The sequence below is a fragment of the Schistocerca piceifrons genome, chromosome 1, assembly GCF_021461385.2.
Source record: "Schistocerca piceifrons isolate TAMUIC-IGC-003096 chromosome 1, iqSchPice1.1, whole genome shotgun sequence".
Lineage (NCBI taxonomy): Eukaryota > Metazoa > Arthropoda > Insecta > Orthoptera > Acrididae > Schistocerca > Schistocerca piceifrons.
The window spans coordinates 240,226,135-240,239,386 of record NC_060138.1 but is presented as its reverse complement, the minus strand read 5'-3'; positions in this window follow the sequence as shown (position 1 = coordinate 240,239,386).

Below are 13,252 nucleotides of genomic sequence, written 5' to 3'. Positions count from 1 at the left end.
CGGTTACAGCAAAGTCATGTCCCCTCTGAGCATGCTGCTTCAACTGTATGATCACAAGCTTATTTGGAATTCAGGTCTAATGACTTTTTGCAGTTATATAATGAAAATGTTTACATATGTTATCTCAGCCTTTAACCAGAGATCCTTTATATATTAAATAAAATGTTATTAATAATAATAATAATAATAGTAATATGTTTGTTAATGTATGATATTTCACTTACACCAGTCTTATCTACATTACATCCTCATTACATCCTGTTAAACATAAGTAATGGCTCATAACAGAAATGCGTGACAGTGTACAGAAGGAATCAAATTTGAAGAAATAGTTGACAGGTCCAAGAACGAGAAATAACAGGGGAAAGTTAGGAAATTTGTTGTAAGAAAGAAATTAGAAATAGATAAGAATAATGAAAGTACGCCTGCAGATAACAGTGACAATGGGACAGAAATTCTGATTCACTGCTTGACAGAAGGAAGACAGCTGGCATCTGCCAAGAGGAAAGCTATGCTGAAAGTAACAAGCAGCATTAGTCTTCTTTTCAATGAAGAGTGTTTTTGGATAAGATGCATGTTACTTGGTAGTTTGCTCCAACTGTATAGCTCAAATGGAGAAGGAGATTTAAAAAGTTTTGTTGTATATGGATAGAGCCAGATGCATTTGATCCTTGTCCACAATTACGAAGTGATATTTTACCATGAACAACACTACAAAATACACTCCTGGAAATGGAAAAAAGAACACATTGACACCGGTGTGTCAGACCCACCATACTTGCTCCGGACACTGCGAGAGGGCTGTACAAGCAATGATCACACGCACGGCACAGCGGACACACCAGGAACCGCGGTGTTGGCCGTCGAATGGCGCTAACTGCGCAGCATTTGTGCACCGCTGCCGTCAGTGTCAGCCAGTTTGCCGTGGCATACGGAGCTCCATCGCAGTCTTTAACACCAGTAGCATGCCGCGACAGCGTGGACGTGAACCGTATGTGCAGTTGACGGACTTTGAGCGAGGGCGTATAGTGGGCATGCGGGAGGCCGGGTGGACGTACCGCCGAATTCCTCAACACGTGGGGCGTGAGGTCTCCACAGTACATCGATGTTGTCGCCAGTGGTCGGCGGAAGGTGCACGTGCCCGTCGACCTGGGACCGGACCGCAGCGATGCACGGATGCATGCCAAGACCGTAGGATCCTACGCAGTGCCGTAGGGGACCGCACCGCCACTTCCCAGCAAATTAGGGACACTGTTGCTCCTGGGGTATCGGCGAGGACCATTCGCAACCGTCTCCATGAAGCTGGGCTACGGTCCCGCACACCGTTAGGCCGTCTTCCGCTCACGCCCCAACATCGTGCAGCCCGCCTCCAGTGGTGTCGCGACAGGCGTGAATGGAGGGACGAATGGAGACGTGTCATCTTCAGCGATGAGAGTCGCTTCTGCCTTGGTGCCAATGATGGTCGTATGCGTGTTTGGCGCCGTGCAGGTGAGCGCCACAATCAGGACTGCATACGACCGAGGCACACAGGGCCAACACCCGGCATCATGGTGTGGGGAGCGATCTCCTACACTGGCCGTACACCACTGGTGATCGTCGAGGGGACACTGAATAGTGCACGGTACATCCAAACCGTCATCGAACCCATCGTTCTACCATTCCTAGACCGGCAAGGGAACTTGCTGTTCCAACAGGACAATGCACGTCCGCATGTATCCCGTGCCACCCAACGTGCTCTAGAAGGTGTAAGTCAACTACCCTGGCCAGCAAGATCTCCGGATCTGTCCCCCATTGAGCATGTTTGGGACTGGATGAAGCGTCGTCTCACGCGGTCTGCACGTCCAGCACGAACGCTGGTCCAACTGAGGCGCCAGGTGGAAATGGCATGGCAAGCCGTTCCACAGGACTACATCCAGCATCTCTACGATCGTCTCCATGGGAGAATAGCAGCCTGCATTGCTGCGAAAGGTGGATATACACTGTACTAGTGCCGACATTGTGCATGCTCTGTTGCCTGTGTCTATGTGCCTGTGGTTCTGTCAGTGTGATCATGTGATGTATCTGACCCCAGGAATGTGTCAATAAAGTTTCCCCTTCCTGGGACAATGAATTCACGGTGTTCTTATTTCAATTTCCAGGAGTGTATATGTAGAGGTATGTCAGTGATAATGTTCTTATGCCTTTGTGAAACTGGAATTGTGCAGTTTTGTATTATCACACTATTTGAAGTTGTGGTTGATTTTCGTATTAGTGAGAAGCTAATTTACATTAATTACATTTATTCACTATAAAAAAAACTTGCAGTTGAGTGCAGCATTTGCAGTGGACCCGGCTATGCCAGGGATCTAATGACTATAAATAACTGCTACTCAGCTCAGGAAAACGACACTCTGAGCTCTGCACTGTAATGTGCCAGTCAAGCAGAAGCTTTCTGTAATTCTTGCAGGTGGTGTCAGCCTTCAGAAGTGGAACTCACCCTTGCAAGAGAAAGCACACAGCACTGAGGATGCTGGCACCAGTGTAGGAGGGTGAGCAGCTGCACTGCCCTGGTCTCGAACACTTAGTTTTTGGAGAGCAAATTCTTTGTTGGCTGCAGTTTCAGTTTCCTAAAGAGCAAATAAGGTAGCGGGAAAGAAAATATGCAAAATATGCCAGTATGTTTGTATGGACTTCATTGTTAAAAAGTCAAGACAAGAACAATATGATTGCCTTTGTGAGAAACCTTAGAAGCCAGTGGGAGCCAAAACACAGTTATGGCTGTTGTTAGAATCAACTTGCTTACATGTTGCAAGCTGAGCTGGACCAAGCACCACAGCACTGATGACACAGCAAAAGAATGGGGCTACTTTGGAACCAGCTGACCAGTTTCCACTCCTTAAGATTATGGATTTGTTATATCATACATGGTTAGAAGTGCTACGTCACCACAACAAATGAGCACCTAACTAATGTAAGTATCCATCATTTCTAGCCAATTGTGTTCCAGTCTGGCAGCACCAATCAGAAGAAGAGGGCTACAACAAGGTGAAGGGGTGATATCTTTCTCCAAGCAGTCACACAAGTTAGGCCACACCACTGCTCCAACAGCAGGCTCTAAGCTCCTGAGATTTGGCACCTCTCCACTGATGAACCACCTTGCAGCTCACTCCAACCACAGCACACTTCTCCCCTGGAGGGCAGCTGTTTGAGACCAGGGCAGTGCCGTTGCTCACACCTACACTGGTGCCAGCATCCTCAGTGCCATGTGCTTTCTTTTGCAAGGGTGAGTTCCACTTCTGAGGGCTGGCACCGCCTGCAAGAATTACAGAAAGCTTCTGCTTGACTGGCACCCATTACTGCAAGTATCTACAACATGCACTGCCAGTGCACATGCCACTGCTCAAACTTTGGGCATCTGACACTGGACTCTGGCTACCTGCTAGCCTCTGCATTCTTGTGCATGCTGTCCTCACCATGCAACACAGGGGAAGGCATTGGGGGGAGTGTGCTTACTGCAAGTCTACTTGTACTGACATTTGCAGATGCATGCAGATTGCTCTCGCAACCACAAGTTAAGTGTCAGCATAAGTTGGCATGAGTGAACGAACTGTTTTGCTTCTCCTACATTCATGTGCAGGGGAGATGGTAGGAACTGTCATCATAATTTAAGGGTGGAGTTTGTGAAGTCATTAGAACCAGCTGATTTGTCAGACTTTCATGGCAATGCCAAGGAGTCATATTTGCAACTAGTGGGGTGGTTGGAGTGCAGCCTACTAGAGTACAGTATGCCATGTGCTGAGTCCATATCAGTGGAATGTTTTACATACTGCTGTTGTGCCTATACTGCAAGGCAGTGTACTGAGTCAGAGTATCTAATAATGAAGTGTAAGGTGATAGTAAGCTATGATACTGAGCATGTAACCTGTCCTTTTGTATATTGTTGTTTTGCATAGTTATTTGTGTATTATGAGAACGGATCCACAATGACTGAGTGTGGCACAGAGTTTTTGAGAGGAGGATATGCTTTGGTTGCTAATTAATCAGATAGAACAGTTATCAGCAGATAATGCAGAGATGACTAGGCACATAACACCTAGACAGGAAAATGAGGTATTTTCCAAGCCAGACAGCAGCAGCCAAGCTTGGAGGTGTGGTGGATAGTCATCTACTGCCAATAGCAAAGTTGAGGTTGCTAGTTGATAGGAGAAGTGAAAGCTTATGTGAGATGTGGAGGTTTTAAAAACATGCAAAGACTTGAGGAGTTGAAGCAGGATCTCCAGCAGTACTATTACAACCAGAACAGCACAAAGTTTTTCCACAAGCAGTTAAGTCGAATTGCAAAGAAACACGATGAGACAGTTGACAGTTCTACTGCCAGAATACAGAAAGTGAATGTGCAAACTTATGACCTGGGGGAAAGCAATAAGATAACAAGGGTTATACTACAAGAAGCTGAGCATAGTGCACTAGACTCCTTTCTGTGGACCTGCTACCCAACCTGTCTCAGAGGGTTTGGACAGGTACTACGAAAAACCTATATGCTGCATTCAGGTTAACTATAGAGTAAGAGGGAACTGATGTAGTGTTATGATAAGTTTCGCATGTTTTCTATTGACATAAGGTGTTATACAGGGTGTAACGGGTGTGAGTGAATATATATCCCTTGATAAATGAAGATAGTGTACTTACCAACATAACATGAGTATTTATGTTATTTTCACAGTAATAATTATCTTTTAAAAGTTGTATTTTTTAGGTTGGTTAGTACTTCCTAGTATATGTGGCAAGAGCAAGCGTTAATGCTTATTTTCCCCTGGACAGCAGGTCGATGTGGACGTGTGGACACAAAACAGGTAGTCTGAGCTGACATGCAGAGTACACTTAATGGTGCAGCATCACTGTGTGGGAAACATCAGATCACGAAGTTTGTGACATTTTTGTAAGACTACTGTTTGACACAGAGTAAAACAACCAACACACTGATGTTTGTAAATATTAAGGTACCATTTATAAAAATATCTGCACTTATATCCATTAAGCCCTTGTACATGTGGAATATCAGGAGATGCACCAGTGAGGGAACTGTGATGAGGTTGAATAGTGGTGACCTGGTTCCAGATATGTTAAGAAGATAAGTTTTAGTTCATATAAAGATTTACAATACAAGGGAAGGAGATAGTTCAATAGTGTATTATCTTGATAAAACATGGGCCAGTTAGAATCATTTCACGAAGATCTGTTGGAAAACCAGTGCTGGTACTGGTGGTTTTAAAGTTCTCATAGGAATGGGTTCTTGGATAATTATTCTGCACGCTGACTCTTCTTCTGGATTTGTTCCTGAGAATAAACCTGTATTTACATGTAAAAAAAAACAGCAGTGACTACCATTCGGAAATGCACACTGTCAGTTTCATGACGTGCTGATGAATTTGGCCGATGTGTACGTTTTCAGCAGTTGCAGTTACAACTATTGAGTTTAATAAGGCCGGTTGTCTTGTCAGTTGGATACGTACCTTCACCTATTCATAAAAGTTGTCAAGCAAAATGTGCTGTTGTTTCTTCTTTCGATAGTTAAACTCTCATATTTTTTGTCAGTCACAGTCTTTGTTTGTGTGGACAGAGATACGAAATTTTTAAGCATGCATTGATCTCGTCTGCTGATGTTGACTTGGGGATAACTGGAAGTGTTTGTAGAAAATGTCCTGAGAGAAGGAGTAGAGCTCCTCCCATCACTTCAGAGTTTCCTTGCAAGTCTTGTAATGTTCTATCTATGGTTTTGAATGATTTTTTATATGCGATTGTGCATTCGTCGCGGAAGATAATTTCGCTTGTTTCAGAAGTTCACCCCGTCCAGATGCTCATCTGATTTTACACACTAGGAATTGTTATTCGGCTGTATTCAAAGGTAGTTGCAAGGCAGAATGGGCAGTTCGTCCTCCTGTGGCTGCAATGCCAAATGATGCCAGTGCAAGTGTGATGTGTTGTTTAGCACGTTCTTCCGCCAGCAACTGATTTATTATAAACGTTTTCCTGGTGCTGCCTGGTGCGTCCAAGTAAGTAATTCCGTGAGTGTTGTTGTCGATCCAGTGCACGATAACGTTGTAAATTTCCTTTTGATTGACACTGAGGAGTGATTTGTTCTGAGCAGTGTACTGAAGTAGTTCGTTGATGCAGTAGCTTTTTCCTTTGTAATTTCGAAGTTTAGCACACTGATAGCATCTTTTCGAGGGGCTTACATCCAAAATTGTACTAAGTTCTGGTTGTTTATTGCTAAACAAAAAAAAAAAAATGGTTCAAATGCCTCTGAGCACTATGGGACTTAACAGCTGCGGTCATCAGTCCCCTAGAACTTAGAACTACTTTAAACCTAACTATCCTAAGGACATCACACACATCCATGCCCGAGGCAGGATTCGAACCTGCGACCGTAGCAGTCGCGCGGTTCCGGACTGAGCGCCTAGAACCGCGAGACCACCGCGGCCGGCTATTGCTAAACGTTTATCTTCTAGACGAATGAGTGTTTCATTGAAAATGTCGACCCTGAATTCGATGGTCAATTCACAATGAGCTTGTCGAATTTGCTACAGTTCGTGATCACTAGAGACTGGATTATATGCATTTGCATGTTGCATATCCATTTGCGTATTTGGTTCCTTTTCACCTGCTATTGTGTATTTTAACTACAAAGTACAGACGATGCATATTTCGCTCTGTGTTTACAATATTTAAAAAATTTTGACGGGCTGTCTCTAGTTCGATCTAGTTTTGATGTCTCACAGATTGCGCAGAACTGTGTCAATCGCTAACCAAGAGGTCACTGCCAAGCGAAATCATTACAGAAGAGGAACAGGAACAGGAGTCAATGCTCCTGCGCCCGTGCCCCCGGTTAATCCCCTCAGCTGTCATACCGTAAGCGTCTGCAATCATTACATTAAACTACGCAAGCGTTTAGTGGCACGGCCATTGTTTCAGTTTAGCTTTATATTTACTTGTACACGGCTGAACGTGTTTACGACGTGTAGTGCGTAACATGTGCACCATTCCGCTCGAAAAAGAAAAGACCTCGTTTCCTGGATAGCTGACCATCCTGGAACATTTACATATGAGAGAATTATTTTTTATTGTCGAGTTAGTGAGAAAAACGTGTCATGCAAAAAAAAGTTTCAAATAGCAAGTTGCAGTAGCAGGGATTTATCCAAAGGTAACCAAAAACGTCGGTTTAACATGGATTTATGCCAAGCATTCATTGCAAGCAATATCCCTCTTCACAAACTTGCAAACCCTATTCTCAAAGGCTTCCTACGCAAATATTGCTTAAATCAAAATACCTGTATACCAGATAAACCGTTCTCTGCTTAGCTGGGTGGTAATGTGCTTGGCTCCCTTGCAAGCGGGCCCGGGTACGATTCCCGGCCGGGTCGGAGACTTTCTCCGCTCGTGGACTGGCTGTCGTACTTATTATCATTTCAACTTCATCACCAGCGCGCAAGCCTCCAAATGTGGCGTCGAATGAAATAAGACTTGCCCATGGCGGCCGAACTTCCCTGAATACGGGCCTCACGATGCCATACTCTCATTTCCGTTTTACCAGATAAATCAATATTGCGTAAAAATTGCATACCTACAATTTACGCAAATTTTCTGAAAGAAATACGTAATGAACTCAAGGGCAGCATAATGTGCATTTCAGTTGACGATACTGCAGACACTTGCAGCCGTTACATAGCAAATTTAATTGTTGGTGCTTTAAAAGAAGAGCCTTCTTCTTCTTATTTAAGGCCTGCAAAGAACTTGAAAAAGTAAATAATACTACGCACGCCGGATTTATGAATGAGAGTATTAGAAAAATATTTCCAGAATCTTCTGGAGTTGAAAGGATGCTTGTGTTTATTTCAGATGCTGCTCCCCATATGATCAAAACAGGAATTGTTGGTGCTTTAAAGAAGAGCCTTCTTCTTGCTATTTAAGGCCTGCAAAGAACTTGAAAAAGTTAATAATTCTACGATCGCCGGATTTGTGAATGAGAGTATTAGAAACATATTTCCAGAATCTTCTGCAGATGAAAGGGTGCTTGTGTTTATTTCAGATGTGCCAATTTGATAGTTTTGCAAGTGGGATGGGTGAACTTCTACCAGAAACAATATGTGCCAACATAAAACCCAAATTCAAATACTGCCCATTTACCTCAGCTGATGCAGAACGGTCCTTTCATGCTTATAAAAATGCCTTTAGTGATCGAAGACACAATCGTACTACCGAACATTTGGAACAGTAATTGGTCGTTTATGTTTACAATAGTAGAAACATGTAAAATAAAGTGTAAATGATGCTTTGGTCCAGTAGTATTAATTAAAAGTTAATGCTGTACAAAAAGAATTTCATTATTGTATGATGTTTTTTAAATAAAATATTACGGAGATTTTGAGCTTGCCCCTTCGTGTGCGATATATCTCGAAGTTGGTCCTGTACATACACTACTGGCCATTAAAATTGCTACACCAAGAAGAAATCCAGATGATAAACGGGTATTCATTGGACAAATATGTTATACTAGAACTGACATGTGATTATATTTTCACGCAATTTGGGGGCATAGATCCTGAGAAATCAGTACCCAGAACAACCACCTCTGTCGGCCGCGGTAGCCAAGTGGTTCTAGGCGCTTCAGTCCGGAACCGCGCGACTGCTACGGTCGCGGGTTCGAATCCTGCCTCGGGCATTGATGTGTGTGATGTCCTTAGGTTAGTTAGGTTTAAGTAGTTCTAAGTTCTAGGGGACTGATGACCTCAGATGTTAAGTCCCATAGTGCTCAGAGCCACTTAAACCAACCACCTATGGTCTTTTCAATTGGTGAGAGATCTGGAGAATGTGCTGCCCAGGGCAGCAGTCGAACATTTTCTGTATCCAGAAAGGCCCGTATAGGACCTGCAACATGCGGTCATGCATTATCCTGCTGAAATGTAGGGTTTCAAAGGGATCGAATGAAGGGTAGAGCCACGGGTCGTAACACATCTGAAATGTAACGTCCACTGTTCAAAGTGCTGTCAATGCGAACAAGAGGTGACCGAGACGTGTAGCCAGTGGCACCCCATATCATCACGCCGGTTGATACGCCAGTATGGCGATGACGAATACACGCTTCCAATGTGCGTTCACCGCGATGTCGCCAAAGACGGATGCGACCATCATGATGCTGTAAACAGAACCTGGATTCAGCCGAAAAAATGACGTTTTGCCATTCGTGCACCCAGGTTCGTCGTTGAGTACACCATCGCAGGCGCTCCTGTCTGTGATGCAGCGTCAAGGGTAACCGCAGTCATGGTCTCCGAGCTGATAGTCCATGCTGCTGCAAACGTCGTCGAACTACTCGTGCAGGTGGTTGTTGTCTTTCAAACGTCCCCATCTGTTGACTCATGGATAGAGACGTGGCTGCACGATCCGTTACAGCCATGCGGATAAGCTGGCTGTAATCTCGACTGCTAGTGATACGAGGCCGTTGGGATCCAGCATGGCGTTCCGTATTACCCTCCTGAACCCACCGATTCCATATTCTGCTAACAGTCATTGGATCTCGACCAACACGAGCAGCAGTGTCGCGATACGCTAAACCGCTATCGCGATAGGCTGCAATCTGACCTTTATCAAAGTCGGAAACGTGATGGTACGCATTTCTCCTCCTTACACGAGGCATCACAACAACGTTTCACCAGGCAACGCCGGTCAACTGGTGTTTGTGTATGAGAAATCGGTTGGAAACTTTCCTCATGTCAGCACGTTGTAGGTGTCGCCACCGGCGCCAACCTTGTGTGAATGTTCTGAAATGTTAATCATTTGCATATCACAGCATCTTCTTTCTGTCGGTTAAATTTCGCGTCTGTAGCACGTCATCTTCGTGGTGTAGCAATTTTAATGGCCAGTAGTGTATTTTAATGGCATTATATCGAAATTTGATATGGCATCTCTCAACGCGATGAGTTTTCATACATATGAAAGATTTTTGATTACGCCTTGTGTCTATCTGTCCTGAATATGAATTCAGAGTCATTGGAACCTTTAAATTGAACCACTGCCGATCTTCGATTTGAGACAGGTGAAACGACAGCAGACATTTAGTCTTTGTCCAAAAATGTGGTGATGAAAAGATGCGGCTCGACGTCCTGAGGAATCAAATTTGAATTTTTTTTAAATTACAGAACCTCCGGTGTCGAGGTTGCCGATCCAGCTGCTGAGACTGCAGACAATTACTTGTGAGTCCTGTTATTAGTTCGGAGAGAGAGATGCTTTTGTCTGTGACAGAAAATAGGTCTGGAGGAAACAATGAAAGCGATAATATAAGTTAAATTGGGATTCCGTGAAGCGTACATTGGTGGGAGATATGAAAGTAAACCGTAAAAACGATTCCATCTGCCGCCAAATGTTACACGGTAAGATGAGTCCGTTTGTATGAAGTCTTTGGTGTGGAAGTTGTGCAATTTTCATTTTTGTACTTGTTAGTTGAATATTGAATAAGTAAGCTGCTGATTTTGTGCTCTAGTGCGTGGTTGTAACTGTGTAGCTCGCTCCTGGTTTGCATCTAACGTTTGGTGCAATTAACGTGAAGGAATAACATCCAGTGTATGGAAATTATAGCATTAGGGGAACTACTCCCGTGTATACATTTTTTACCTTTAATCTGAGCACTCTTCAATGTCGTAGAGCAGAAATGATCGACTTTGGCGAGTTCACAAAAACCCTCTACTGTCGTAAGTGTAGTCTAGCTACAGATTGAGTGCATCTGGCAGTCTTCAGCAAAGAAAACAAATTTCTATTGAAAACAGCAAAAGTGTTGTAAGGCAGCATTTGTGAAAAAGGAAAAGAAATTGTTGTCAAGAGAGGACCTAAATACGTGCTTCGAAGAGTGACAGTATTAGTGCTTCTGAACCAAATGCTTCTTGTGGACAAGACCCTATTCCGAATATCCGAAATAGAGCACATTTAATATCGCTTTTGTAGGCTTTTTTAATAACACGATAACCACTCTCTCCAGAAAAAAGACGTCGCTGTACAAAATTAAACTACATTAAATTTCCCACAAAAAATACATTTTCTCTCTAGGACTAATAGTTAGCGCGAAGGAAGCGGGAGAATATACACTACTGGAAATTGAAATAAGAACACCGTGAATTCATTGTCCCAGGAAGGGGAAACTTTATTGACACATTCCTGGGGTCAGATACATCACATGATCACACTGACAGAACCACAGGCACATAGACACAGGCAACAGAGCATGCACAATGTCGGCACTAGTACAGTGTATATCCACCTTTCGCAGCAATGCAGGCTGCTATTCTCCCATGGAGACGATCGTAGAGATGCTGGATGTAGTCCTGTGGAACGGCTTGCCATGCCATTTCCACCTGGCGCCTCAGTTGGACCAGCGTTCGTGCTGGACGTGCAGACCGCGTGAGACGACGCTTCATCCAGTCCCAAACATGCTCAATGGGGGACAGATCCGGAGATCTTGCTGGCCAGGGTAGTTGACTTACACCTTCTAGAGCACGTTGGGTGGCACGGGATACATGCGGACGTGCATTGTCCTGTTGGAACAGCAAGTTCCCTTGCCGGTCTAGGAATGGTAGAACGATGGGTTCGATGACGGTTTGGATGTACCGTGCACTATTCAGTGTCCCCTCGACGATCACCAGTGGTGTACGGCCAGTGTAGGAGATCGCTCCCCACACCATGATGCCGGGTGTTGGCCCTGTGTGCCTCGGTCGTATGCAGTCCTGATTGTGGCGCTCACCTGCACGGCGCCAAACACGCATACGACCATCATTGGCACCAAGGCAGAAGCGACTCTCATCGCTGAAGACGACACGTCTCCATTCGTCCCTCCATTCACGCCTGTCGCGACACCACTGGAGGCGGGCTGCACGATGTTGGGGCGTGAGCGGAAGACGGCCTAACGGTGTGCGGGACCGTAGCCCAGCTTCATGGAGACGGTTGCGAATGGTCCTCGCCGATACCCCAGGAGCAACAGTGTCCCTAATTTGCTGGGAAGTGGCGGTGCGGTCCCCTACGGCACTGCGTAGGATCCTACGGTCTTGGCGTGCATCCGTGCGTCGCTGCGGTCCAGTCCCAGGTCGACGGGCACGTGCACCTTCCGCCGACCACTGGCGACAACATCGATGTACTGTGGAGACCTCACGCCCCACGTGTTGAGCAATTCGGCGGTACGTCCACCTGGCCTCCCGTATGCCCACTATACGCCCTCGCTCAAAGTCCGTCAACTGCACATACGGTCCACGTCCACGCTGTCGCGGCATGCTACCAGTGTTAAAGACTGCGATGGAGCTCCGTATGCCACGGCAAACTGGCTGACACTGACGGCGGCGGTGCACAAATGCTGCGCAGCTAGCGCCATTCGACGGCCAACACCGCGGTTCCTGGTGTGTCCGCTGTGCCGTGCGTGTGATCATTGCTTGTACAGCCCTCTCGCAGTGTCTGGAGCAAGTATGGTGGGTCTGACACACAGGTGTCAATGTGTTCTTTTTTCCATTTCCAGGAGTGTAGATAATCTCGCGCGATGGGGAGCGCTGTAGCTTAGGTAATTTTTGTAGGCTACTTTGACGCAGTTTCCCGACGTAATAGACCACGAGTTACTGTATGAACTTCCTCTACACTACTGTGATACATTGTAAACGATGACAATCTTCGAATAATGGATAAAATAAGTAGCAATATACATTAAATGTGTTCTACATCGGAAGCCCAGTTGAATACGAAGGTTTTTTTTTCAAGATCACTAATACTATCACCACTCATAGCATACACCTTTCCTCATGTGTTGCTCTGTATATTATGTTGTAGACACTAAGAAGACAAATAAAAACTGGTGGAGTTTGTAATGGCTAAGCTTTTTCCCCATCGATTGTCAGTGCTGACAGAAATGGTCACTACTGTTTTTCCTGCTACTAGTTTCTTGTTTCAGCGATTCTGTAGTGCCACAGATAAACGTTTATGTGGTTTCATATTAGCTTATTTACATGCTGTGTGAATTACGTTTCACAAATAAGCGGAACCATATGAGCATACTATATGAGTCCGGTCCCACACCTCTACAGTCGTCAGGAGAGAGACAGGCAGGATGTGGTGGTGAGGCTCTAGCTACGCTCCAGAGCGCCAAGAGAACATCGTTGACAATAACGCATTTATTAAGCAGTAATACAGGATTGTCTCCAAAGGTACCGCACCACCGTCGGGCCAGCAGCGCTGCGGGCTTGTCAACGGG